Source organism: Notothenia coriiceps, unplaced genomic scaffold, assembly GCF_000735185.1.
Source record: "Notothenia coriiceps isolate Sejong01 unplaced genomic scaffold, NC01 NC01_scaffold00006269, whole genome shotgun sequence".
Taxonomy (NCBI): Eukaryota; Metazoa; Chordata; class Actinopteri; order Perciformes; family Nototheniidae; genus Notothenia; species Notothenia coriiceps.
Genome location: NW_011338970.1, coordinates 44,836 through 45,057, shown reverse-complemented (window position 1 = coordinate 45,057; position 222 = coordinate 44,836). Strand labels below are relative to the sequence as shown.

At 48.6% G+C, this 222-nt stretch overlaps 1 protein-coding gene across 2 annotated transcripts in view; it reads right to left on the bottom strand.

The window, feature by feature from the left end:
- The window catches only part of sdf4 (stromal cell derived factor 4), a 9,480-nt gene that overhangs the window by 6,115 nt on the left and 3,143 nt on the right, over positions 1 to 222 (bottom strand). The window lies entirely within an intron of this gene.

Sequence of the window (222 nt, the reverse complement as noted above, 5' to 3'; positions counted from 1 at the left end):
TGTCCCTCCCCACCCGGACCAAACTCAAGTCTTGGGGCGACAGAGCCTTCTCCGTTGCTGCACCCACCCTCTGGAACTCACTACCCCAATCCATCAGAGATTCTTCCTCCCTCACAGCATTCAAAACATCAATCAAAACCCATCTGTTCAACACTGCATTCAACCACTGACCACCCCACTCCCCCCGTATTTTTTCTGTTTTGTTTATCTCTTTTTGTATTT